This window comes from Equus przewalskii, chromosome 14, assembly GCF_037783145.1.
Source record: "Equus przewalskii isolate Varuska chromosome 14, EquPr2, whole genome shotgun sequence".
Classification (NCBI taxonomy): domain Eukaryota; kingdom Metazoa; phylum Chordata; class Mammalia; order Perissodactyla; family Equidae; genus Equus; species Equus przewalskii.
In genome coordinates this window covers 79277761-79305590 of record NC_091844.1, presented here as the reverse complement: position 1 = coordinate 79305590, position 27830 = coordinate 79277761, and the positions used below count along the sequence as shown (strand labels likewise).

The 27830-nt window shown below is 41.3% G+C and overlaps 2 long non-coding RNA genes across 4 annotated transcripts in view; one reads left to right on the top strand and one right to left on the bottom strand.

The window, feature by feature from the left end:
- Positions 1-1831: 1831 nt before the first annotated feature.
- The window catches only part of LOC139075826 (uncharacterized), a 28946-nt gene continuing 2947 nt past the window's right edge, over positions 1832-27830 (bottom strand). Inside the window, exons 2-6 of one of the 2 annotated variants that reach the window (XR_011526706.1) lie at positions 18852-18915; positions 18385-18508; positions 16139-16237; positions 15500-15534; positions 1832-2580 (exon numbers count right to left, since the gene is read on the bottom strand). This is a non-coding gene — a long non-coding RNA (uncharacterized lncRNA). Of the gene's footprint in view, positions 2581-5082; positions 5460-15499; positions 15535-16138; positions 16238-18384; positions 18509-18851; positions 18916-27830 lie in introns of those variants that run through there. The other variant, XR_011526705.1, reaches the window with a different exon arrangement.
- LOC139075825 (uncharacterized) lies at positions 17641-27814 on the top strand. 2 transcript variants are annotated; one of them, XR_011526703.1, is made up of 3 exons: positions 17641-17730; positions 20894-21091; positions 25132-27814. It is a non-coding gene; the product is annotated as an uncharacterized lncRNA (long non-coding RNA). The 2 variants fall into 2 exon arrangements; XR_011526704.1 differs by having other exon boundaries at positions 17651-17734.

The window sequence follows — 27830 nt, the reverse complement described above, 5'->3', positions numbered from 1 at the left end:
AAGGATTCAGCTAAGCCACACCTGGACTCCTGACCCACAGAAACTGGCCACAGTCATGTCAGCTGATCAACTGGCCACATCACACTTGTTTAGAAAAACTACAGAATTATACCAAATTGAAAAAAACAGGGTGATAAGCCTTGAGGGGAAAAACAATAGAAAAAAAAAATAGCAAAATCCAAACCAAGTGTAGGATGGCCGATTCAATAAACTCATCTTGAATTTAACTTGAGGCTTGGAACATTTGCTATTTTGAGTTAGTCCCCAAATTTCTTCCCCAAATGAGTTACTATATGCAGCCTTATTAAAGAAAGAAGTTACAGCAGCCCTACATTGACAGGCAGACATTCTTTAAACCTAATGGGATCCTAATGGGCATGTGAGAATCTAACAGGATGCATAAAAATACGAAGGATAAATGGGTGCAATCTCATGATGATTGTCAGGAGAGCTGCGCAAGTGGAGGCAAGAAGCAGGATGTCTGTAGAAAGGCAGGGACAATGGGGAAACATCACTGAAAGGCTCTCTTTGTCTCTGCACACACAGAACAAACACACACATCACAATACCTACAGAGTTCTTTTTTGTTTTTTTTGCAAAGATTTCTCATGCCATAGAAAAGGGGCCTGAAATTAAGCAAATGTATACTATTTTAATAGAGTACATTAGAAACTCTGAGTTTGGGGTTTATTCATTTTTTTAAGGTTGAAATTGAAAACTTAAAGACAAAGTTACTTAAGGGATCCCCATCACTAGCCACTCTGATACTCCCCTCTGTGCCTCTAGGACAGGTAGAGGGAAGAGGCAAGATAGAAGCTGAGTGCTGGTCAGTAAGTGTCCATCACAGAAAGGCTATGTGTATGCAATAGCCCACAGATGCAGGAGTCAAGGCTGGGAGGCATCTTGTGGTCTCTACTCCACTTTTTCATACGAGGCAGGAAAATCTACTTCTAACACTTTCAAAAGCAGTCTATTTCACTGTTGATCTTGTTTTTAGAATGTTTGTCCCTCTTATTTGTTTAATCACTATTATTCTAAATCCAGCTTCTGGAATGATTTTGAACTATTCTTATCAACTTCCACATAGCAGCCCTTCCGATGTGTAAACATGGTTGTCATTGTCCCTGAATATTCTCATTTTCTCTTGGGAGTGCAGAGCAATAAAGAGCAGAGGAGGAAAACTATTGCCAAGTTCAGAACCCCGTAATTAATTGCTCTAATTGTCTCTCAGGTTTATCCCTATTCTTCATTCTGAGACTGATCCTGATGACCAATAGCTCAATGCTGGGCCCAGCAGATCAATCAACTCAAGACAACTCATGAGCGAGGCCACTGATACTCAGACTATGCTCTGAAGAACAGAGAAGAAGAGAGAGACATGGCCAGGGTTTCTATTCATAATTCAGAAGAGAAATTCTGCTTTGTGTTTACGTACTGAGCTTCTATGCAAAATTTCAGTGAAAAAAGTATTTTCCTATTAAAAAGAATTAGAAAACTACCACCCTAGCCCATTTGTAATTTCTTCATCCTTAATAAGTTTTATCAAATTTGTATCACCTTTTTGCAAACTTGACTCAGAACTTTAAGGTCAGGAAATTTGCATACATGATTAGAATGCCAAGATTTTTATGTGCTACGTATGTGGTAGAAAGGAGTCACATCTGAATTTAAGTGACAACGAAATCTTGAAATTAAACCCATGAGCAGAGGTTAAAAAAAAAAGCAGAGACCACAACATGGGTAATAGACAAAAAAAGTGTAAGTTTGAATATAAAGAACTACTCAATAGAATTCCATTCACTAAAACCAGAAACGCTTCTGATATTTTATTGTCTACGGATTTTATTTACGTGATATTCTTGAAAAAGTATAAGTTTAGGGATGGAAAATAGATTGGTGGCAGCCCAAGGGAATTTGTTGGGGTATGGTCTATGTCTTGATTATGATGGTGGATGCATGACAACAGGTATTTCTCAAAACTTACAGAACTTCACACTAAAAAAATTAAGGTGAATTTTAAGGCATGTAAATTATACCTGTCAGATGACATGGTTTTGCTTATAGAAAATATATAACATTGATTTCATCAAAATTAAAAACTTCTTTACCGCAAATGACAGGACCCAGAAGTGAAGACACACTCACAGAATGAAAGAAAATATTTGCAAATCATTTGTCTGGTAAAGGACGGTATCCTGGTTACATCAAGAGTGCTTGTAACTCAATAATAGTAAGATAAAAAATCTAATTAATAAATGGAGAAATTCTATGACTAGACATTTCTCCAAAGATACACAAATGGCTAATAAGCACGTAAAAAAATGATGACCATCATTAAACATTCGAGAAATGCAAACCAAAGCCATAATGAGATAGCACTTCACACCCACTAGGATGCCTATGTTCAGAAAAAGAGACAATAACATGTGTTGATGAAGATGTGGAGAAATTATAATCTTCTTACATTGCTGGTGGAAGTATAAAACGATGCAGCCACTACTTTGAAAATTTTGGCAATTCCTCAAAATGATAAACACAGAGTTTCCATATGACTTAGCAATTCCACTCCTTGTTGTATACCTAAGAGAAATAAAAATACATGTATACACAAAAACTTATATGTGAATTTTTTCTAATTTTTTATTAATTTAAAATACACATAAAATTTGCCATCTTGATCATTTTTAAATGTACAGTTCATTTGCATAAAACACATTCATAATGTTGTGTGACCATCACCATCACCCATCTCCAGAACACTTTTTTAATCTTGTACAACTGAAACTTTCTATCTATTAAACAATAACTCCCCATTTTCCCTTTTCCCCAGCCCCTGGTGACCACCATTCTTCTTTGTGTCTCTATGATTTTGACTACTCTGAGTTTCTCACATAAGTGGAATCACACACTATTTGTCTTTTTGTGACTGACTTATTTCACTTAGAATAATGTCCTCAAGGTTTATTCACGTTGTAACGTATGTCAGAATTTCCTTTCTTTTTAAGGCTGAATAATATTCCATTGTATGCACATACCACATTTTGCTTAGCCATTCATCCCTCACTGGGCACTTGTGTTTCTTTCACATTTTAGCCATCGTGAATAATGTTGTTATGCAGATGTACAAATATCTGTTTGGGAACCTGCTTTTAATTCTTTGGGTTATATACCTAGAAGTGGAATTGCTGGATCATGTACACGAATGTTTGTAGCAGTGTTATTCATATCAGCCAAATGGAAACAATCAAAATGTTCATCAACTGATAAATGGATAAATAAAATATGGCATAGCCATACAAAAGGCTATTACTCCTCCATAGAAAAGAATGAAATACTTCCACATGCTGCAACATGGATAAACCTTGAAAATAATAGCTGAGTTAAAGTAGTCAGTGACAAAAGACTGCATATTGTATCATCCTATTCATGTGAAACATTCACAGCTGGTTTGGGCCAGCCCCGCGGCCGAGTGGTTAAGCTCACACACTCCGCTTCAGCGGCCCAGATTTATGCCCGTTTTGATGGTTCGGATCCTGGGTGTGGACATGGTACCACTCATCAAGCCATGCTGAGGTAGCGTCCCACATGCCACAACCAGAGGCAGTCACAGCTAGAATATACAACTATGTACTGGGCAGCTTCGGGGAGAGGAAGGAGAGGAAGAAAAAAGGAAGATTGGCAACAGATGTTAGCTCAGGTGCCAATCTTTAATGAAAAAAGAAATATTCACAGCTGGCAAATTTACACAGACAGAAAGCAGACGAATGTTTCGGGGGACTGGGGTGGGGCAGGGAATAAGGAGTGGTAACAGGTACAGAGTTTCTTTTCGGGGTGATGAAAAGGTGCTAAAAGCAGATTGTGGTGATTTGTGCTGCACAAATCTGTGAACGTACTAAAATCTATTCAATTGCACAATTTAAATGGCGAGTTGTATCATTATGTGAATTATATATCCATAAAGGTGTTAAAATAATTACACCTCAATAAACCTGACTAAAAGAGAAAGAAAAACTTTAAACTCTATAGTCCAAAGAAAAGAAGGCAAAACATATACAGAAAACATCTCTTTAAAAATAATATAAATGACCAATAATCATATAAAAGGTTGTTTGATTTCACTATTACCAAACTAACGCAAATAAAACAAAAATGAGATATATTATCTCCAATAAGATTCACAAAAATCAAAAACTGGCAGTACCCAGTGCTGGTGAAGTTATTATTAAATAACCTTCCCGCCTCAGAACTTATAAACGCTCAGGGGAAGCAAATTTTCCAGAAATAACTTTTGCAATACGTATCAAAATGAGTAATATGCGTAACTTTTTATCTAACTTTAAGCCCATAGTAGCACAGGTGTTATAATCAAACACTCAAAACTGTTACAGCAGTGCGCAGAATGGAAGTGACCCGCCACAGTGTCCTGGAGGGACCCTGCAGGGTCAGGCATTGCCCTTTGGTTCCAGCCATAAGGAAGGTCTAAGGGGCCCTGGGAGAAAGACCTGGACAGCGCAGGGGTCTGAGATCTGAGGCACGTAGGGGTCCTTCTTACCGGGTAATACACACTGGTCTATTGTGTACAATGTGGTACAAATTTTTTATATTTCAGCACTGGTCTGGCCTTACAGGGCATACTGACCAAAAGTTGGGCCTATAAAAATACAAGTTGAAAATGCAGGCAGTGAACCTTATCACAGTGTGTTTACAATCCCAAAAGAATAAGTGTTCAACTTTAGGGGACTGATTTAGAAAATAATGATGTATCCAGAAAACATGATAGTCAGTGGCCATTACACATAATCTGAAAATATATACTTGTTAGCATGCAAAAGCATCTGCAATACAATACTGAACTAAAAATTACTAACAACATGGATAGTAAAAGTATAAAAGTCTACAAGTATTCATGCACATATACCCATATGCATGAATAAAGACATTTCTAGAATGACGTTTACTAAAATGGTTGTGATTGACTCTGAGTGACATGATTTGGGGTAGTTTTTATTATATTCATACTTTTTAAAGTTGTTTGAATATTTCTTATAATAGGCATATATCATTTATACAGAAACAATAAAATTAATTTAAAATGTTTTTAATCTTGGGGTTTTATCTACATAATATCTTGGGAAGAGTTGGGAAGACATGCATAAAAGGATGCAAAATCATTTCAACTGCATTTTTGGCATTTAGATAAACGATTAACTTGTTCATTAAGAAGCATAAAATCGGGGCTGGCCCGGTGGTGCAGTGGTTAAGTTCATGTGTTCGGCTTCCTTGGCCCGGGGTTCACTGGTTCGGATCCCAGGTGCAGACCTACACACCACTTGTCAAGCCATGCTGTGGTAGGCATCCCACATATAAAGAAGATGAAGATGGGCACAGATGTTAGCTCAGGGCCAGTATTCCTCAGCAAAAAAAGGAGGATTAGCAGCAGATGTTAGCTCAGGGTTAATCTTCCTCAAGAAAAAAAAAAAGAACAAAATCACCAAGAACCTAATGTTTTGGGCGGCACCCCCAGATAGGACTTTTTCTGGAAGTCAGGCAGCAAAATAGAGTACAGAGGCGCTACCTTGTAAATAACAGTAATAATTTATAGGGCACAGTTCACAAAGTCTCCTCAATGTCTTAAAACACGTAAGTCTCTTAACCTTCTTCTGAGGAAGGTAGTGTTACTACATTTTATAGATGACGATACGTGGCTCAGAGAAGCGACTTGTCCAAGTGAACTTGATTAGTTTTTAATGAGGCTGGAATTAGAACCAGGCGTTTTGTTTTCTAATCCAAGTCTATTTATCCTACTGTTTCTCTCAGTAAAACTGAATAAAATAAGAAACCTACTGTACTAGTTTCCAATTTACTGCTGTAACAAATTAACAAACAGTGGCTAAAAACAAGACATTTTATTATCTTACATTCTGGAGGTCAGAATTCTGACATGGGTCTCACGGGGCTAAAATCAAGATTCAGGGAGAGCTGTGTTCCTTTTGGAGCCTTTAAGGGGAATCCATTTCCTTGTCTTTTCCAGTTTCTAGAAGCTACCCACACTCCTTGACTCATGACCCCAGCCAGCAATTGCATCACCCCAGCTTCTGCTCCCAGCATCACTTCTGCTTCTCTCTCACTCTCCTGCCTCCTGCTTCCACTTATAAAATGCTGTGATTGCAATGGTCCCACCTGGATAATCCAGGATGACCTCCCCATCTCAAGATCCTTAACTGATCACATCTGCAAATCCCTTTTGCCAAGTAAGGTAAATATTCACACATCCCAGGGATTAAGACCTGGACATCTTTGGGGGCCATGATTCTGCCCCAAGGATTCTAAACACATGGTTTTTAGGGATTTCTATGGGCCAATGTAGGATCTCATTGACTGTTGGGAAAAAATTGCTAAAAGCAATTTAGACACTCCTCATATAGGAAGGTGGGCAAATTTACCTCTAAAATAAAATGGGACGAATATGCAAATATGTGGAAAAATATGCAGGATGGTGATCAGTCCTGGCCTGTAGCGCAGAACAAAACAAAGAGAGACTGGTAGCTTTTGTTTGCTTTGTTTTCCAGCAAGCATTCACAATTTACTCAGCATGTGTTGCTGTGAGGATTAAATGAGTGAATACATGTAAAGTGCTTAGAGGTCTGCCTGCTATCTTAGCAAGCACCTAGCAAATTACAATTAATATGAGACATGCCTTGTGCCAAGAGCAGGGAGTATAACTGCCCCTGACATTTGCAAGATCTTGAGCAAAAGTACAAATGGAGGACCATATATCCTAAAAGTTATAAATCAAAATAACAATCTTAAATGTATTCCACCTCCTCCTGTGACAAATATAACTTCGCAGTGACATGGGAGGCCAAGTTTGAATTTGGTTCCTGGTGTTGCTCTTGGAATATGGAGGAGCAGGGAAAGCCAGCATAAATTCCCTAGCACCCACCCTCCCCTAATTCCTATTTTCCTCCCACCCAACTTTGTCCTGCACCAGGAAGCACCTGGGGAGCATGTAGTCAGACACTCCAGCCTGCATGTGCCAGTCCAGCCCACACTCCCAACAAACAGCCACCCCTTGGCCACTCCATCAACCTAATGGGCATACTTCAGTGGCATGACCCATATTGGGAGAATGAACTTGGGGAAGAGGCTCACACAGGCCCCAGCAGAAGAAAATTCAGGCTGTTAGGCAGAAAATCCAGAGTCCAGGTACCCAGAGTGTATTCTACAAGAGAGGGCACAGCCTCAAGACAGATATGTCTTATTTACCCCACAGCCTACTCATCCATGGGGAGGGTCATAGACAGAGGAGGACCAAAGAATGCCTTCTAACATAGATGGCCAGGGTGGGGCCTCTTTTGCCAGGGACAAAGAGAGAAAGAGCTGGGAGTACAGAGATAAACAGGATGCTAGTGCCAGCTCTTCCCTCAAAAGTTTGAGAGATTTCTTCCAGAACCTTTCCCCTCTATTTCCAATCCATATCTCTGAATCTTCACGCACACCCTTCCACTTGTATCAACATTTCCTTCTCCCTGAAGCCTGGGAGATCACCTGGGAGCCTCAAGTGTCACCTCTTACATGAAGTCTTTGCTAATCAAGACCAAGTCCTTGTCGTCATGGAGCTTGTGTCCCAGTGTTGTGGGAAGGGCAAAGGGGAAACAGCAAGTTTTACGGCAAGGATAAGCAATAATAAAGTATGATAAATTCAGAAAATCAAAAGTTCTATGAAAAAAATTATGCAAGTGAGATATGAGAAGGAAGGCTCTGAGGAGGGGGGTGATATTTGCCAAGAATAGTCAGGCTAGAATTCTCTGAGGAGGTGACATTTAAACTAAAGTCATAATGATAAGAAAGAGCCAGATGTGTGAAAATATAGAGCAGAGAATTCATGCAGAAGGAAAAATATCTATACAAAGTTCTGGAGATGGAGATGTGGTTGGTGTGTTCGAGCCACAGAATGAAGGCCAGGGGAGCAGGGGTCCCATGAGCCATGGGGAGCTGATAGGAGAGGCAGACAGGAGCCAAACCACGGGTCTCTGTGGTTTGCTGAATGCACTATTGTTTTCCACAATATTTTGGAGATGCAGCTCCTTCTGCGTGGAGTGTCCTCCACCAAAAACCTCCTCCCTTTGATGAATTACCTGTCAGCCTTTAGGTCTTCAATAATATCTGACCCAGAAGTCTTCTGTGGTAGACAGAATAACAGTCCCCCAAAGATGTCCACATCCTAACCCATGAAGCCTGTGAATATGTTACCTGTTACCTTGCAGATATGATTAAAGTAAGGAACTTGTGATAAGGAGATTATGCCAGATTAGCTGGATGGGCCCAGTGTAATCACAAGTGTCCTCTTATAGGTTAAACTGTGTCCTCTGGAACTCATATATTGAAATCCTAACTCCCAGGACCTCAGAATATGACCTCATTTGGAAATAGAGTGATTACTGACATAATTAGTTAAGATCAGGTGATACTGGAGTAGAGTGGCCCCCTAATCCAATAGGACTGGTGTCCTTACAAAAAGGGGAAATTTGGACATAAATATACCCAGAGAGAAAGCCATGTGAAGATGAAGGCAGAGGTTGGAGTGATGCTTCCACAAGCCAAGGAATGCCAAAGATTGCCAGCAAACCACGAGAAGCCAGGCAAGAGGCCTTAACAGGTCCTTCCGTCACAGCCCTGAGAAGGAACCAACCCTGCCAACACCTTGACTTGGACTTCTGGCCTCCAGAACTGTAAGACTATAAATTTCTGTTGCTTAAGCCAGCAGGTTTGTGGCTTTGTCCTTTGTTACAGCAGCTCTGGAACACTAATACAGGTGCTGAAAAGGGAAAGAGGGAGTCAGGAGAGGAGTTGAGAGTGACGCACAGGAAGAAGGATTCAATCTGAACTTTGAAGATGGAGGAAGGAACCATGAGCCAAGGAGTGTGGATAGTCTCTAGAAGCTGAAAAACATGAAGAGAAGGATTGTCTCCTCTTCTCCTAGGGGAGAAGCAGGCTCCCCTAAAGGTTCCAGAAGGAATACAGCCTAGCTCACACCTTGATTTTAGCCCAGTGAGATCTGTGTTGGACTTCTGACCTACAGAACTTCATGATAATAAATTTGTGTTGTTTGAAGCCACTAAGTTAGTGATAATTTGATACAGCAGTCGTAGAAAACCAATTCACATTCCCAGTTTCAAATCCTTCACTTACACTCCCAGCACAATGCTGGTTCGTCACTCCCCTGGACTAGGAATATCTTGAATGAAAGATACTCTGATCTCTAACACACGGCGGATGCTCAATAAATAGATGTAGGTTAAAATCTGTTGAATAAATATGTCTTTCACGGTATTCCTCACTGTTTATTCTCCCTGACTCTAAGCATACTCAAGTTTTAATTTTTTTGGCCTTGAAGCTTGATTTTTTTACATTCTTAGCCAATTCTATTACATTTTATTGGACTACCCTAAACTGTCCTGAGCCCTTCTGAAATTGAAGAAGAAAAACAAAAGATGACTTTGAAGACCCAACAAGGAACAGAACCCATTAGGAAAGTGTCTTCAGCAGAAGGTTGTAGTGTGAAGTCACTTGAGCTAATTTGCTGCAAATCACTCCTGAATATATTGCAGTGGGCAGATCTGAATGGGCAATTGCACAGGAGGAGATGAGCTAAGCTAATCCTTATCCATTCGCAAATCTGTTTAGTCTAATAGGTGAAATAATAATAAATTTCATTATGGCTTATTGAAAACATCTTCTCAATGATTATAGATATGTTTATGAAGTCATCGATTTTTTTGTTACGTTGGAACTACAAGTCTAGCTATACATGTTTTTGTGTTAAACATTTCAAAGTATGAATGAGATTCTACTAAATGCTGAGTTAATTATGGATTCTCCAGGATGTCCTTGATTGCAAGCTCAGCAGCAGCCTTGCCTTTGAGTTAAAATGTTATAATCTATCTCTGTAACAGAAGAATCCTTCATTTCAGACAATGGAGAGTCGACTGATAGTTACAATTATGTCAAATCCAACCAGATAAAAACACAATTGTAACAACAAGTGCTGAATATCTTCTTTGTGTGGCAGTAACTCAAACATTTTTTAAAGTTATCTCACGTGCTACACTTTTATACTTTATCTAATTTAATCCTCCCCAAAGTATATGAGGCAGATATTTTCATCACTAATTTGTAGATAAGGAAACCAAGGCTAAGCACGTTGAAAAAGATTTATGCAAAGTCCTGCGGAAAGTTAACCTGTCCAGGAACCTCTGACTGTGTGTTGCGTGCCATTTGCCTCTTGTTCAGTGGGAGAACACAGACTCCAAGAGGATTAGTGAGCTCTTTCTCCTACTCCTAGATGGTTGAATGCTTTCAAAACCATAGGCTCTTGCTTTTTAGATTTGGAGGGGACATTTGATAATAATCTCCTACAACATTGCAGGTGAGCTACCTTACAAGGAGGAAGCTGGGACTGTAACCAGAGTCCAAATTTTCTGTTACCTCACTTTGCTTTTCTCAGCAGCAAACAGAGGAAAGGGTCTGCAAAGACTTACAGCCACTGTGTCTCCCAGTGTCACTCAGTGAAAACACCACAGTATAAAGGTGTGCTCAGAGCTGGCTGGGGGAGATTTAGGAAGGATTTCTGGATATAGCAGGCTCAGCAGCAACCAAACCAACAAAAAAGGAAAGCCACAGAAGTAGAGGATGGCACGTGTTTAAGTTATCACACAAAATCATTACCAACATATCGTTCAGGGCTAGACATGCATGTAAGTTTGGCTATTGCACAGTGTCCTAAGTGTGGCATGGCAGGAACTGGAATGTGTGAAATAAAAGACAGCTAGTGCCAGCTCCAAATTTAAAATTAACCAAAAGTCATCTGGTGTGCCCATGTGTTCTGCCCTCAGAGTTCCTTCTTTTCATCTCATTAATTCTTGGTACCACTGCAACCCAGATTTTCTTTCTATGTGGCAGGGAGGCATGTGGCATGAAAATCTCTGACAAACTCATTCATGCAAAGGGAGCGCATACTTAAAATGCTCTTCTATTTGGGCCCATTCCAATTTAAAAGATCATAATGGGGAGAGGCAGGGGAGAATGACTAACCAAATTGGATTCATCAATATTGGTGACATGTCACTCATCAGTGGAGATCGTGGTTTCTTGGGGCCTCTTGGTTTCAGAGAGAAGGGTGCTCACGTACTTCATCTATGAATAATTTGACTGAAGGGCGTGGAGAACCACTGGGAGGCATGTGTTTGTGCACAGGACAGCAATTGCTACTGAGAGGTTAGTTCAGAATCTGGACCCACAGGACCCAGACTCTAGTCCCAGCTCTGCTGCTAATTTGCCGGTGACTATGGGCAGAGCACTTCCCCTCTCAGAGCTTCCATTTTCTTCTTCACTTAATGAGAAGGCTATGCATGGCCTCAAAGGCTCCTTGTGGCCCTGACTATAAGATTCTAATACTCTTCCCTCACTCTTCCCTTAGTTGGGAAATTTCTGCTATTTGTGATATTAAAATAACAGTTCCGTGCTGATAGCCTCCTTGTGAGAATTAAAGAAGATAATCTCTACTTCAAGGGCTTAGATGAGTTCCTGGCACATAGCAAACACCAATGGATGTTAAGTTTGCATCATTTTAAATGATGATAAATGATAAATCTGCAGGTTTTTCAGTTCCCCTGATTCCCACTATGGGGCATGACCCACAGACTCATCATTATCAAAGCGGTACATTTCAATCAATTCACAGCTTGTTAGGAAGAACAATTCCTTTAAAACAAATTGATCATGTGCAACACCTCCCTCCAATCATGTAAAAGTCTTTAGGCGGCTCTTCATTGTCTTTGAGACAAAGTGCACTCTCCCTGATTGTCTTACGGTCTACTGCTTTCCTTCATGCACGATACTATCCAGACACTGTGGCTGACTCAAGCTCTGGAGACACACCATGCACTTTTATATATATGCATACATTTGTGCAAGTGGCTCCGTCTGCATGGAATGCATTTTCCCAACTCTTGTGCCTTCTGCCTATTGTAATATCATTCATCCTTCAAGGCCCAAACCAAAGGCCACTTTCTTCATGAGCTCTATTACTTTCCCTTGGCAAAAAGAAGTTCTTCTCCAAACTCACATATCACTTTATTTGCTTCTCCAATAGAGCATGCATCTCAGTCTAACTCCACTTGTATCAATGAGTTGGGCAGGCGTTCTCTCTCTGAAGGGTGCTTGAGGGCAGAGATTTCTGTCTTACTCATGCCCTGTGATCACCTGGAAGGCCAGGAGGGGATAGGACAAGAGACGACTCTGGAGTCAGTGGAGAGGAGGACAAGTCCCTGAAGATGTGGTGGAGCAAGAAGGGTATTAACAAGAACATCCTTGGTCAACTAAGCAAACTAAAAGTTAGAACCAGACGGAAAGACAAAGGACAGCAGATCTTGTTTCAGCTGCAGAGGGGAGCAAAGGCTTAACCACTTTGGGGGCAGAGGGACAGTCCTAGGAAGACTGACCTGGAGTAAATTGTGTGGTCGGTGAGGTCAGGGGGCCCAGGATCTAAACACATAGAAAATAGGCATTTGGTGGTATTTCCTTGAAGTGGTTTCTGAGATATTTAGTTCAGACAGAGGAGGAGCAAGACAGATCTTGATGGGATCTATAAGCATCTAGACTCTCCGAATCCCCTGAGAACCCAGCATGTTGAAGTTCTTCAGAAAGTGCTCTGAGACATTCAGTACATGGATATCCTCAGCTCCTTCCTTCTGTCCTTCCTTCCAAGCGCCACCACTGCTCCTGGCAGACACACGCATGGCTGTCCGTCTTTGCATCCATTTCTGACGCTTCTCCCATTCTAATCATCTCATCCACGCCAAGCCCACTTCTACTCCAATGCCTTTAGTACCTGGAATGCTCTTAACAGGTATTAACCTGGCTTGCTACTTCACTTCCTTCATGTTTTTCCTCAAATATCCCTAATCAGTTAAAATGAAAAGGCAAATCTTTCCTGTATCCATTCTAACTCTCTCTCCATCCCTCTTATCCTGCTTCATTTTTCAACATAGTCATTTTTGTCACCTGACTTCCTTCATATTTACTTATTTATTAATTTAATTCTGTCTCTCGTCCAGTAGCTGTAAGCTTCCTGAGGGCAAGGACCTGTCTACTTTGTTCTCTGATGTATCCAAACGCCTATAGCAATGCTTAGGTCACAGTAGGTACTAAATAAAATTGAATGAATAAAACAGAGCGCTTTACTACTTCTAGCTACAAAAAGTCATTGTGCAGAAAATTGATGCTGTCTGGCCCCATCTACATCCATTTCTCTAACACCACCTTGAATCTAGATGAAATTTACTGACTATTTGAATACAGCGCATGCTCAAGTGTTGACATTTCAACGCTTCAGCCACTGCAGAAGCCCCTGGACTGAATCAGAGATTTTTGCTTCTTCTTCTGTATTAATAACTCCCAGCATACACTGCTGCTGGGCCCACCCAAGTTATCACAAAATTTGGGTCTCGTGCTCAATATCTTTTTTCCAAAGGAATTGTAAGAAAACAGCAGAAAGCACCAGTTGGAAACCTCTCAGAGCATTCCTGCAACCTTTCCAGCTCCTTTTGAAGGGAAGCTGATAAAGATTGACTACCTTTATGTGGTGGCAATTCATCATACTTAGAGTCTCTCTTTTGAACATTAATCTTCTAAATTCAACCGGGAGACATAATAGAGTAAATATATTATTCATAAACTAGAGTGAATCCCCACTCACCACCGTAACCATTTTGACAATAAATCATAACACATAAGTGGTTTTTTCTTCTTTGTTTGTTTTTCTAATTTGGAGACTCCAAAAATTACAACCATAAGCAGAGCAAAGAACGGCAGAAAAAATTCTCTGAGAAAGAGCAGAAACTCATAAAGAGCAACATGGATTAAACGCACAAACAGGAGGGAGCACAGTTGAGCTGAGGTGATTTTTCTTTTTAGAGTTGCTAAACCACTATAGAATCTTTCTTATTGTGTGTTTTAGTTGTATCAAAAGCTACAGTTATTCTATGCCACTGAGTATTCTGGGTAAATGCTAAGTGCCTAACGACTCTCAAATCATTAGACGATAAGTCCAGCGTTTATAAAGAGCAAAGAAATGGTATCATAAAGTAGATATCACAGACGTAGAGTAGGAAAAACATGCATGAGTCCTGTAGTTGGCAAAACCGAGTTCACAATTTCTCAAGTTCCTTATTACTATTAGCAACAATCTTACAACATTTACTTTTTCTCATGTGTAAAGGGAGACTTGTACTATTAATATTCTAATATCTCCCCACAGGTAGTGTCTTAAGAAGCCAAATTCTCCAGACATTTTGGAGCTAGAAGTGTCTGATCACAGCTTTGGCTGTCTCTCCACTCATTACATATTTACTCTTCATCGTTCTGTATAATTAATTGAAAGCAAGACAGGCAGGAGGCAGACCAGAAATAAATGGAACTGTTAGACACAGAATGTTACAATTTGGAGGAGAGGAGAAGAAAACAGAAGGGAATTAACAGACCAGGCGCCACTTAATTTGCACATGTCAAAAATAAATGCTGGTGCCAGACTTTGAGCCCAAATCTGTCTCCAAGAGTCCATACTTTGGAAAATATTAAGGGTCACCATATCATATCACCTTATTTTGCAGGTCAGGACATCAAAGATAAGAGAGAGACACTGACTTGCCCAATGTCACATAGCTATGAATAGCAGAGACTAAACCCCTAACATCCTGATCCCTTCTCCTCTCCCTAGTCAGTGTACCTTCCTCTGTCACACTGCGCCCAGGGTCTAACTGTGGCTAAAGCATCATTTCAGGTTGAGGGGCACAGAGCTAGCCACCATGAGGTCCCTGCTTCCTGCCTTCCAGTGACTCACAATCTAGCAGCCTCCAGCTGAAAATATGCCTCATGTGTGCAATTCAAGATGACCTCTTCCAACCACACCTGTTTTTCATATCATTTTCATCCATTTTCTGTGTTTGTGGGTTGGGGGTAGTGAAGGAGAGGGTGAGATGACTCGATAAGTCTGAGGTGGAGCCTGGTTATTTGCGATTTTTAAAATGCACAACTGGTGATTCTGACACACACTGCCTGGGATAATAATTACAAATGCGATTTTTTTTTTTACATACATTCATACTATTTTTTACTCAGCTCTCATGAGTTAGTGTTATATCCATAGTAAGCTTCTGGACTAGGGCTAGATACTATTATCTTTTTTAGCAGGTCAGGAAAATGGTTACACCATGTTTCTAAGCCACTTGCCAAAGATCACACAGTGAGTTTGTGGCAGAACAGGAGCTAAGACACCTCCTGAGCCCTAACCAGATCTCACTCCACCTCCTCTCACAGTGCCCTCCATATTTCTTCCCACTCTCTCCTACTCAAGTCCAAGTCTTCAGTTCCTCAGAGAAGAGTGGCCAAGATGTTAAAAATAATTATGTGGTCTTATATATCCATAATATGCATTTACCTCGTGAGTCCAAGGTCAGCTCCTGATTTTTCCCCCTGGGATGCAGAGAGAATAAATCTGTCAAGGATGAACCCATACTGTGTCATTTATTAATTTACAATGAAAAATACAACCTTCAAAGAGAGCAGCTGTTCATGTCTTTTGACGGATACTTTTTCTCCCTATAGAAGAATTATGTGGTAAATCAAATTTTAGCCAGAATATTTGTGTGTGTGTGTGAAGAAATCAGAAAGAGAGGAAGTAATTGTATAATCTAAGCATCAAACAGCATTAAACTGTAACAGCCCGGTACATCTATGTCTGTGTTAGAGATGTGCCAGGCAAGACAAATCTTTGACCTGTATCCTGGATAATTCTCAGATGAGCACAGCCAGTGGACGAAATTCCTTGAGGAGAGGAATGTTTTCACGTTGTATCTCTAGTCTCCTATACAGTAATACTCAGTAAAGGCTTGTTGATTGTTGGAACAAAAAACTGTCTTAGGGGCTGGCCTCCAGGTTTGGAATCTATCTACACCACTTCCCTGTCAATCACACATACTACTCCCCAATCTGCTTCTTCCCCCTTGTCTCAGACAGCCCAGGCTGCCACAACAAAACACCACAGACTAGGTTGCCTAAACAGAAATTTATTACTCACAATTCTGGAGGCTGGAAGTCTGAGATTAGGGCTCTAACATGGTTGGGCTCTGGGGAGAGCTCCCTTCTTGGCTTGCAGAAGGTTATCTTCTTGCTCTGTCTTCACATGTGGGGAGGAGAAGGAGGAGTAAACTCTTATTTCTCTTCTTACAAGGGCACTAACGACATCAGGAGGGCTCTACCTTCATGCCCTAACTGCCATCACATCGGGGGTTAGGGTTTCAACATATGAATTTGGAGGAGACAGAAACACGCAGCCCCTAGCATACCTCTCTGCTCCCCCTTTCTCATCCTCCACTTGACTTCACAATTCCAATCAGGAGCATTGCTACCTTCTTAGGTCAGCAATTAAGTCTGGATCCAACATCTCTGTTTTGACTATGACATTCCCTCCAAAACATGCCAAAAATATTCAACCTTCAGCTTTGCCTAAGGAGATTGTTTTGGGAAAAGTGCAACGAGACCAAGAAATCAGAGGAAAGGAATCACACAGTCTTGCCGAGTAGTAGTTATTTCATAAATGTTTGTTAAATGAAAGAACGCTGGGGTGAGTGAATTGTGCTTTATTTTGAATGAGAAAAGCTGAAATCCTTAAATAAAATAAATCTGGGATTATTTTATTAATAAATGACAGCCTACCTTTAATTCCAGAGATATATCTAAATATGGAAATATGACATGGCTCTATTATACACAAGGAAATGTTATTTATATATATATATGTTATGTGTGTGTATATATATATATATATTGCACTCAAATAACATAGTGCAAGTTTGTAAGATGTATGACATAGAAATTAATCATTCAAATTCAAGTCTCATCAAAGCACCTGAATGCTCTATATAGTTTATAAAATAGAAAACATCTCAGAAGCTCTACGACTGATTTAATGTATCTCTTAAGTGATTATTTTCTAATGTAGTACAAGAGATTGGTTAATATTTTACATGAAATATAATTTCCAGTTAACCTGCATCTCATATCTGAGGACCTCGATGGGCGTTGTTAATAGGTTGAATAAATGTATGAGGAATATGTTTGTCCTTTTGGCCTTTAAATAGGCTGTGAAAGCCTTAAGGGCAAACACTCACTGTTTGGGACTGTGGAGGGGCAGTTCCCCTGCATGGGAAGGAGAAGCACTTCCATGAGGCAGACGTCAGTGCATATACAGAAAGTCTGGAAAGAAACCTAACATTCGTTTAGCTTCTACTATGGGGTGACGCATGACACTCTTCATCTCTTTTGATCTCACAGCAACCCATAGTGTAGGCAATATGGTCTCCCTTTCATAAGTGAAGGTGATGGGACTTAGGAGTGATGAAATAACTTGCCACTTACTTTACAGCAGTAGAATGGCTAATCTTGGACTTGACTCAACCCATCTGTCTGCTCCCAAGGCTCGTGCTTTTCAATACTATGCTGACTCCTGTGTTCTGTTCTCTGCTTACCCCCGCAGGGACCAGGTAGAACAGCACAGTAGCTTTCTAGACCAGAAAGACTTGTTTTACAAGAAGACTCCCAAAAGAGGAAAGTCAGAGCTCTTTCTCACACTTCTTCTCTGGTTAATCCAGGAATGGAGAATCCGAAGCGGTGGGTAAGGAGACTGATTTATACTCACCCCTTTCTAGGCAGCAAGCTGTCAGCATTTACGCTATAATTACTTAGAGATTATAATTGTATTTAAGAACCTGGGTGTGACCTATTCAGGGAGATCAAAGGTAGCCTTTATGATTTAATGTTGTTCCGAAAAAGTTAAGGGAGTTGCCCCTAATTAAGAAGTGAAACTCTAAGCACTCAGAAAGAACTAACTAACAATAATAATGAGACGTTTGAAGTCCACGCAGCATTTTTCATGCCTGATCTCAGTGGTTGTAAAGGAAGAAATCACTATTTACTGAGGGCCTCCTGTGTTTCCGGCCCACGAGGGGCCCTCACTCATGCTTTTTCATGAATGTACAGGAGGAGTAGCAGCAGGTCGATGTCGGTATGCCTGTCTTACCAACAGTGATGCTGAGGGTCAGAGCAACAGGAGAATGAGGTACCTGCTCTTCCTCCCCATTCACTGCCTTCCGAAGTGCCAGCTGCCAAGAGCTGCCTACCTTTCTCCATCCCTTCCTCAACTCATCTCTAATTCTAGAATTGAATGAAAAAATGCCAGTTCTCAGAATCTAAAAACTGAGCTTGTGTCTCACAAGTCTCTTTTGTTTCAACATGATTGGAATTAGTCTAAAACTGAGAAATTACCTAGGAACACTTGGACACATTTCATAGGCAAGATTCCAGTGTGGAAATCAAAGGCAAATGGCTCTCATAGATTTGGGAAGTTGATGCACAATCCGGAAAAAACTGTGCTTCCGTGCTAAGAGATCTAGGGAGATATGAACACAGGCAGAGAGGAAGGGAATTAGCTACTCAAAATAGACAAAACGTAAAAAAGTGAAAATCATGCAGTGCACGGTGGCTACCAGAAACGAGGTGTGAGGGAAGAGATGAGAGTGCAAGGTTGATTTTAGGGACACAAAGAGCTATCTCACACTCCCAAAAAAATGCCCTGCCCGCCCAAACACAGTCACAGGTGCAAGACATTGCTCTAATGGGGAGAACACACATAGTGTTGTCAAAAAAACAAACTGAGCCCGAATGAAATAGATCAACGTTCCAGTCCAACATCTGTCTCTTATCAGTTGTGTGGGTGTCTGAGAATCAAGTACCTTGTTCATCCTTGGTTTCACCATCCGTAGCAATGTTACTTGCACTGCCTGTTTCATAAGGTTGCTGTGACATTAAAAAGAGAAAATGCACAATTACTAATTATCAAAATGAAAGTAAAAGAGGTGAGATTGTTCATTTTCACAAGTAGCTCACCAAACTCTGCAATAAGCTCCAATTTTAAAAAGACTTGAACAACTGATGACACAGTCAAACAAACACAATAGAACAGGGTCAAGAAAGCTTAGGAGGAGTGGAGAAAATGTTTTCTGAGAAAAAGTGTTTCTGGTCTAGAATAAAAGAATAAAAGATTTAAGTTTTGGAATAAGATAAATAAAAATGAAGAAGGAATAGGCTAGCTCAGGCAGGCAGTATTGTGTTAAAAATGACTAAGAAAAAGCAGAATGACTCAGGCTGTATGGGTCTTTGTCACTGGAATTGTTAAAGAAAACTAGATTCTTACTGATCAGAAATTTTGTAAAGGGAATGCTTGCATCATGTGAAATTGTATGAGATGTTCAGGAATATATAATTTAAATTGTCCTCTAACTTTAAGATTCAATGAAAGGTCACAAAGTAAGACAGGAACAATGTCAAAATGTGTTACCAGTGACCCAGATAAGAGTTTAGAAAAAAACTCAAGTTCACATTAAATATGCAGATGGATTAATAATGTTCCTCATGATGCTGAGAAATGGTCACTTGTACAGTATGTGGTACAACACAGGAAAAAAGGCAAGACAGTCCATCATTAACGGGTTGTATGATCCTGGGCAAGGTACTTCACCTAAGTAGGCCTTGGTCTCCTTACCTCTAGAAATAGGGGGTTGGACTCTTCAGGATAATCTCTAAGGTCACTCTAGCTCTGACAATCTAGAATTGTATTATTCCACAAAAGAGAGCTGACCAGAAAACAGAGCTGTTCCTGTGAATGAACTGAGTTCTCTACATATTGAAAAGTTGGTTACTCTGAATTTAGGGCACCACAGGGTTAGCAAATCTCTCTTTGAAAACAACAACAAAGAATTGGGCACAGGGAAAAATAAAATTGAGCTGAAAAGAAAAGATAATCATTTATAGCTTTGCTACCTCAAAGCAAAAGCAGACCGTGTTAACCATCATTACTTTTAATGCTGTCTTTAAAATTACAAGACCCTAAATTATAGAATGTTTTATAATCATAATCCCCTATAAATATTGCAAAGTTCCTTTCTTAACCATTGCCTTTTCATTTGACTCTAAGCTCCCCAGCCACATCCACCCCAAAGTTTGATTTCTCCTCTCTTTGCTGCTCATTTCCTCCTTCCCAAAATGCCCTTTCATAAAGGTCTGAGTCCATGATCTGTATTTCAGCACGTCTGCCAATACACTTCTACTCTGCCATGAGATGGGCACTTTTTTTCACTCACCCCAAAATCTGGTTCCTCTTTTCACATCACTTGGCCTTTGAGGAAATGGCCAAGGATAGTCCCAAGGCCTTATGGTCTAGATCGGGTGATGACAATCCAGGAAACTTCTTTGACTCCCTCCTGCCTCCCCAACCCTAGGCCCCCTCTGCCCTTTAGCATCAGGAAATCAAGTGCCTTCTCCTGGTACGAATTTAGCTTCAGAAAGGTAACCCAGTGCAAGGTTCGGACAGGACATCGAGAGAGGAGCTAAGCAAGAAGTAAAAATCTATCGCTGAATTTCTTACTGGTGATAAAAGAGTATTAACAGAAGAGAGGGTAAAAAGGAAAGAAAGCTAACTTTGGTTGAATACCTACTATGTGCCAGGCACTGTGCTAAGCACTTTAAAGTCATTATTCCATATTCTAGTCACTCTAAAGTCATTATCCGTTGAATCAGCATCATAATCCAGCAGCTGCTATATGTGAACATGGTGTCAGACACTTTAAAGTCTTTATCCACTGACTCATCTCAATGCCCATTTCAAAAAGTGAAAGCACATAAGTTATTTCAGCAATACCATGCAGCTGATGACTGGCTAAAACAAGACTCAAACTCAGATCTTTCAGCCTCATGTCCAATTTTCCTTCTGTTATAGGTGCCTCCAAAGGAGAGCATTAAAGGAAAAATTAATGTTTCGTGGTTGTCCAGTGGAGGATGAGATAAACCTCCCACCCAGAATTGGTTGTTATTGAGATTGATGGTGCTACACATGTACCAAGATGGTAAGAAAAGATTAATGACTCATATAATGGAATGTTTTCGGATTAGCAGCACTGGCAGCCAAGCTGCTGGGGTAAGTAGCTGTGGTTTATATTGTGGTTATGGGCTGGGGCCTGGGTGAAGGCCCCTGTGCACACAGCCCGGGGATTGCATTTGTTTGAACTTCCCATGAGCGCAGATGCAGGTGCACCAGGCTTTCTTATCAGCTTGTCCAGATACGGGACAAGAGGGAAGGGGCAGGGGCAGAGCCTGGAAGCTGGCAGTGGACGCACACCAGAAATGGAGACAGACTCTTTCTGTGTCATGGCAAATGAGCTCAATGTGTAGGCAATGAGCCCTGAGTCAACATTCAGAGAGATCACCCAGGCAGTGGTATTTTCCCTAGAACTCTTTTCCCTTATGCCCAAGCCAGAGTGACAGGCAGAGAAGCTGTGCGTGGTGATGACATGCCACAGAGCAGCACCTGTTTCATTCTCTGTGCCTAATGAGTCGACTCAGATGAAAGCACAACACTCCATCGTAAACAATAATCAACCCCAATCCATCAGGAGCCAAATCATATGTTTGTGTGCACTGAAAGGGCTTAAAGTACCCTCTCATGAGTGGTTGTGTGAAACATTCTCAGCCCAGTGAGCATGAGAACATCCCAAGAACCAGCTTCAAACCAAAAATTGAACTGATATTTATAGTGACCTTAATATATGCCAAGCACTTTAAATATAAAATTGTCTATCTACCTCCATAACCAGCACATGTGGCAGGTGATCCAATCCACATTTTATATACAGCAAAGCTCCGGTGGGGCTGCTGCAGGGCACACCTCTAGGGGGTGTTGTTTTCATTGTGGTCCACATGAATGGGATCCACTGGGGCTGTGCAGTGAGCAGCTGTCAGAGCTGTGCCCAGGGGCCCTGCTCAGAAAGGTGGAGTAACTTAGTCTAGATAACACACCTGGGCAATGGCTGTCTTGTCATTTGAATCTAAGTCTTCTGACTCCAAAGTCCATGTATTAGTTCTTCTGTAAGATATCAGAAATTGATTTTAAAAATGGCAAAAAGGAAGTTAGGGTGTGGGAGGTGGGCATATTTTTTGTAGTTGCTTTTCCTTAGAGTCTGTCCTCAGAGTTTTCAAAAAGAAAATTAGCTTGCAGTCTAGGACTCCCAAGTGGGGCAGTTGGCAAGCAGGACCTACAAGACTGTGAATTTTAAGGAGAAATTAACCAGGCGTTCCAGTCGGGTATTGGCCTTTTGTGTCTGGAATTCCTCAGTTCTGAGTTCAGAAGTCATTTTTGGTGAGGGGTTAAGGGGATCATGGGGCTCAGAAAGAATGAGAAAAGCTTATGAATATTCACTGTTTATAAACACTGATCAGACTTGGAGGAGAAGAGATCTAAAAAGAGGATTCTAAAGTGTTTGTTTGGATCTATACCCCACAAGGAAGTAGGAAAACTAACTCAAATAATGCTGGATGCAGGGAGACGGTACAACACACGGTTATGGTTGTGCACTGTGCTCGGTGCTATGAGGCATGCCTTGGGGAGTGAGACCCCGAGACAGCCCTCTGAGGAGTTGACAACTTAGAAAGAGCATGGAGGTGAACTTCAAGAGGGGACATTTGGAAAAGCGGCATGAGGAGGTGGCATTTGCATTGAGCCTTCATTCACTACTGTTAGTCCCTGAGGTTACAATGGTAAACAGGTCGGTGAGGTCCCTGCTTCCAGTGTGGAAGACGCAGGATCCTTACAAATGTAAGAGCACGCACAGCAGAAGAGAGCAAACAGAGAGACGGCAGTGTGAGAAGAAAATTGGCCCAACATTGCTGGCTTTGCATATGGAGGGAGAAGGCCATGAGTCAGGGAATGTGGGCCGCCTCTAAAAGCTGGAAGGGGCAAGGAAACAGGTTCTCCCATAGAGCCTCCAGAAGGAACACAGCCACATCCAAATGTCTATTTTAATTCAGGGAGACTCATTTCAGACTTCTGACCTACAGAACTGTAAGATGACAAAGTTTCATCGGTTGAAGCCACTACGTTTATGGAAATATATTACAGCAGCAATAGAAAACTAACACTGCAATTAATGCTAGCTGTTAGCACACCTAGTATAGGACAGAGTTCCAAAAAGAAGAAGGAAGATTCAGCAAGGGGAGAGAAAGGAGTCAGGAAAGAGGAGAAGAGAAGTTGCCTCTTGTTGGGAGTGAGAGGTTCCCATCGAGAAGCGAAGAGAAAGTGCAGGGTGTGTTTCGGAAGCAGCAAACGATGGCTTGGGCTTTGGTTAGGCCACACCTGAAGCTGGATTATAAAGCTGGACAAGTGCAGGGCCTGTAGTGCCGAGCTGAGATACTTGGGTGCAATTCTATATCCTGGGCTGACTGATATTCCAGGTAATCTGTGCCCATTGCAGTTTCCGTCTATCCGTTCCACTATCCCACCTTCTTTCCTTTCCTTTCAGAAGTTAATCTTTCAAGTAATATCTGTCTTTGCAAAGAAAACATAGGAAATCAAGAATATAATTTCTAGGCAGAGATTTCCGAGGAAGTCTGGTACCAGGATTGGGGACCACTAAAGGTTACACTGCAGCAGAAAATGACTTCACTTATGGGGAAGATGGACCCTGTATGAAAAGTGAGTGGGGTAGCTGTAGCTCACTGGCGAGAATTGACTTTATTACGACTGTGAAAAAAAAAACTATTTCCCTAGGCAAGTCATTTCTCTTGCCAATCTCATCTGTGAAATGGGAGTTGCAATCCTGTTCCTGCTTTCCTAGCAGACTGCTGACAAGATCAAAGGAGGTAACATGAGTGAAAGAACTTTGTAAGCAGAAAAGCACAATACATCTGCCACCAGCCCTCATTAGTCTGCAGGCTCCCCACAGCACAGAGTGGGAAAGTGTCAGTCCTCCCGAGGCCTCAGCGCTGTCTGCGCACAGGTTTGATCATCTGTACACACACCATACACCTTTCCCTTCATTTCTGTCTCTTCTTGTCTCCTAATTTTTTCTATTCCCATTCTAATCAACTGAACACTTTGATCACTATTTTGCCTTCTTGTTAAACAGATCTCTGAAATTCATTTATTTGCAAACTGGTTTTACAACTCAAATTGCTCATGCATAATGTTCAAGCATGTCAGAGAAAGCCTTAGGGATAGCATTCACCTGGGAAGTATCAACAGGCAGCAAGACTGTTCTTTGAAACCAGGAAGGTTTACTGGAATAAACATTCATTTTGGATTTTATTCTCCATTACAAGCAAAAAGGGGGGGAGGCATCAAAGTGTTAAGAGGCAATTTCATTGGTTACACACCAATACTAATTTCATGATTATTCCAGAAGATGACTGCTCCTAAAATTATACTTTAAAAGTAAGCTTCAAGGTTTTGATTTTTATTGAGTTCATCTTCCCTTTAAATGGGCTCATTTTGAGGATTAAGTTGGCTATTTGTAGACAATAAAAATACACTTTCAAACTATGCCTCCTCTGTTTTCTGATCTGAGGCCCTGAGTAGATGGCATGTTCACCCACTTCCAGCAGGACCAAACAGGTGAACTGAAGAGAGGGAAAGTGAGAAAGCCAAAGCTTAGCATGGAATCTGCCCATGTGGGCAGGGCAGACACTGGATTAACCTGTGCAGAGATGAATTCTGGAAACACATCCAGGCAGGGAAATGGCAGTCTCCAAAGAGTGTAGGCATATAGGGGACTTTATGCCACGCTCCCACACTTGACACTGAACTACTCAGATGGGTTGAACTCAGCACTGAGCATCAAAAAAGAAGGGGTCTGTCCAAGCAGAGCCAGTCATTTGTGATAGCCATGTTTTGGTCTATTCTTACCCACTGGGCACATCCTCCTGGCCCCCTTCAGATGCACACTGCCACCCCACTCTCTGACAAAAGTTGCCCTGGTAGGATGAACTGTATTAGTTATACCTCAAATTTAAACATAATGTGAAATCTGGAAAGATCTTTAATGATCATCCAGTTCAATATTCTCATTTCACCAAGCTCCAGAGAGTTCTGCAGGTGAGTTTCAGAGGCAAAGAGCCTTGACTCACAGAGCGCAGTCCATAGTAGTAGCCGATGTGTCAACTCTTTCTTTTTCTTTTTTTTTGCAGGGGAAGATTCGCCCTAAGCTAACATCTGTGTTGCCAGTCTTCCTCCTTTTGACTTCCTTCCTCTCCTCCACCAAAGCCCCATACATAGTTGTGCATAGTTGTAAATTCTTCTAGTTCTTCTGTGTGAGCTGCCACCACAGCATGACTACTGACGGATGAATGGTGTGGTTCTGCGCCCAGAATTGAACCCAGGCTGCCGAAACAGAGTGTGCTAAACTTTAACCACTAGGCCATCAGGGCTGGCTCAGTATCAACTCTCTCTGGGGCTTGGTTTCCTAAACCTCGTCTCACCATGTTAAAGGCAAGGCTTTCTACCCCAGAGAGGGAAAATTGGGAGTACAGGAGGTAAAAAACCTTCCAAGACCCCCCTAAAACAACCCCCCATCCCCATCAAAGGCAATTCCCATGCACTGTTGCCAATCAATACAAATGGAGTAGGTCACTAGAAAGGTTTTCAAAATTGCATTAGAAAGCCGGAAATGATGTCATTTCTCAGCCTTCAGGATCTTCGTGGAAATCCCAAGAGGGCTCTTTTGCTAAACTGGTATGTGGCTTGCATCCCAGGTCTCTCTTTCATCTGTCACTCAGGATTCAGTTACGGTGGCATGGGCCCCTCTGGGCGAGAACACAGTCTCTGAGCTCAGGATCTAGGCTTGTTAATGAGACCTTTGATGTCTTGAGGAAAAAATTTTCAGCTGCTTGTTTCTGCTTTCATTGAACTCTCATGACAACCTGGCTCTCCTCTGTCTCCAACTACAGCCCTAAAGTGCTCCTGTTCCTAGTAGAGACACAGTGTCTGCATAGGCGAAGCAGTTAAATAAACAAATACATCACCCACCTTCATCACCACATCTCTGGCCATTATGTATGTTGTTTTCTTTACCAGGAAATATTTTCCCACACATTCCTCATCCTTCTCCCTTGTCTGCCTGGCAAACTTCCACCACAGCCACCTCAGCATTGAAGCCTTTCCTGCCCTGACTACCCAGGAAGACTTCTTTCCATGGAAGCCTTCCTTCGCACTCCCACCACAGCATGGGTAGTGTTGCCTCTCTGTATTGGCATTGATCCATGAGCTCCTTCGACATACAAATCTGGCCTTACTCATCACAGTATAGGGCCTGTCAGAGTGGGTACTTCATAAAGATTAATTGAGTTGAAGAATGAATGAATGAATGAGTGACTCAACTCTAAATGCACCTATAGACAGCTAAGACTGGCTGTCAGTATCTGTGAAAACTATGGATCCCACTGGTTTCAGAGATAATTTTGAGGAATGGACTCTTGGCCACACATCCAAAACTCCACCCAACAGACAAACACACGTACACACACACGCATGTAGTCACACATTTTTCAGAGCACTTTTAAAAATCTACACAGGTCTAGGTTAGAGGACATTAGAAGTGGAGCCTGAGGTCATTCTAATATAGTTTAAGAAACTGTGAATCAAGGAAGTGACATGGTTTGAGGAAAGTCACACAGCTAGAATTAACACATAATTTAGACAAACACTTAATACCGATATTACATATTCTATACAACAAAAATATTAACACTATAATGTAAAACAAATAGGCACACTGAAAAAGTAAATGATTGATGCTTACATTATAAATGTCATTGGAATCCAAAATATACTACAAAATATCACTTCCATGTTGCATAAAGTAAATGGCACCCCCTGACCTTGTGCAACACAGGGGTCCTGGAGACACCTAAGCTTTTCCTCCTTATCGAATCCTGCATTTATTTGGGGAAGGATATCTGAGATTGGGACACTGGAGTCCTGACTCCTAGGCCAGGGCTCTTCTACATAAAATCACTTTAACGAAGGACAAGCCTCTAATTCCATAAGGAGAGGAAAACATTTTAATTGTCAGTAACATGTACTTGACTTGATATATGATTTCTCTTTAGAATAAATTTGGATAAACAAGTAAAAAGAAAAAAAAAAACTATGGTGCATTGCAAACATTACAGGATTTTGAGGCAGGAGACATTTCTCTGAGTAGCTGTATGAACCTTAAATAGGTCTTTTCTTAATCTTATAATTCTTAAGTATTAGTTTTCTTTTCTACAAAATGGGCATAATTTGTCATACCTCTTAGTTGTGATATCAGATTACAGATCAAAAAATTGATTGCCTAATACTCTGACAATTTTGTTGAAAGTGTCATCAATTCCAAGTCCTATGGCCCCTGTGCACAGCGGAGCAAAACCCTGCCCAGACTTTTGCACCATCGTCCCACCTTCCGGTGCTGCATCAGACAATGCTCCACTGCCGTTCATGGGGTTCGTATGGCTGATTTTTTCAGAAGTAGGTGTCCACATCTTTCTTCCCAGTCTGTCTTAGTCTGAAAGCTCTGCTGAAACCTTTCACCATGGGTGACCCTGCTGGTATTTGAAATACTGGTGGCATAGCTTTCAGCATCACAGCAACCTGCAGCCACCACAGTATGACAACTGACAAACAGGTCGTGTGGTTCCCTGGCTTGGCAACGTATCCGGGCTGAGGCAGCAAGAGTACTGAATCTTAACCACTAGACCACCAGGGCTGGCTTGTGATGATTTACTATACAATTAATCACTCTTATTGTCGTGAAGAAGCAAAAAATGAAGAGGGATGAGAAGGATGAAAGAAACAACAATGAGGACGCCACTGGTCCTTAAAGATGGCAGGAACTAGAGCGCAAGGA